Raw genomic sequence first — 1,237 nt, 5'->3', positions numbered from 1 at the left:
ACACACACACACACACACACACACACACACATACATACATATATATATATATATATATATATATACACTACACGTATGCAATAATAGCGTTAATAATTCAACAAATGATTTAATAAAAATGATTTAATAATGATTCTTTATAAGCATTTGTTAAAGTTTCTTCAAAATATTAATACTTCTTTATTGTTGCTGTATTGTTAGATTTGCTCAATTTTAATAAGATGCAGAATATTTGGCGTTTTTTTATAGAGCTTTGGAACGCTGCAGCAGAGTTTCACAAACTTTTGGTGGACAATAAAGTAAAATGATACGTGAATACGTTAACTCAGTCATTAAAAGATCCCGATTCTGATTAGGTTTTCAACCTACATCGAATAATTAAGAACGCGATCCAATATGTATACCAAAATGCTTATACCAAAATGGAATTAACATAAGTAAGAGCAATCCATAGTTATGCGGTATGAATCCTGCGTGAGATTGATGAATTTTTAATCTTAGAATGTTGTATATATATTGCGTGCAACGATCGCGTGAATGCATGACATAATGTTGCGGGTATTTGTTACGACGATTTGTGTTTGACTTTTACATGAGCAAAAATTTAGTATAAATCTGTAGACTGATAATATATATGTAAGAAAATCATCATATTGTTATTCGTCGAGTTGCAGCTTGCTCATCAGTTGGTGATGCAATTCATATTGTTGAGCTCACTCATCGAATTGTTATATATTATGGCAAGTTAAATTGTTTGTCCCTCGTATTATTGACGTATCTGTCGGATTATTGCAATGAGCATCTGATTAGCAACAATTTAAATGCCACAATATTACGCGTCTGACAAAGCGCAGTTTGCGAGAGTAGTCGTCATGTAGTGCGATAAAATTCAACTATATGTAGTTGAATTTTACACGATCATGAATAAATACCTCTTTATACATACAGAAATATTTCTTCTCAAGTTGTACTTTATTTCTATTTTATTATTTTTCATGTAACATAAATAAGTACTATTATAATTGGTACAAATTTTGAAACAACTAAAATTTAGAGAAAAGATAACATTATCCTAATTTATCGTCAATTATTGTGTCCGATATTATTTAACATTATATAAATTAAATTTACATATATAATATAAATTTTATTTAATTACTATTTTAATATTATACTGCACGCATATAGTATTATAAATATTTAAAAATACAACAGTATTAAATATATAATTATATTT

This window comes from Atta colombica, unplaced genomic scaffold, assembly GCF_001594045.1.
Source record: "Atta colombica isolate Treedump-2 unplaced genomic scaffold, Acol1.0 scaffold294, whole genome shotgun sequence".
Classification (NCBI taxonomy): Eukaryota; Metazoa; Arthropoda; class Insecta; order Hymenoptera; family Formicidae; genus Atta; species Atta colombica.
The sequence above is the reverse complement of the archived record's forward strand: the minus strand, read 5'-3'. Positions refer to the sequence as shown.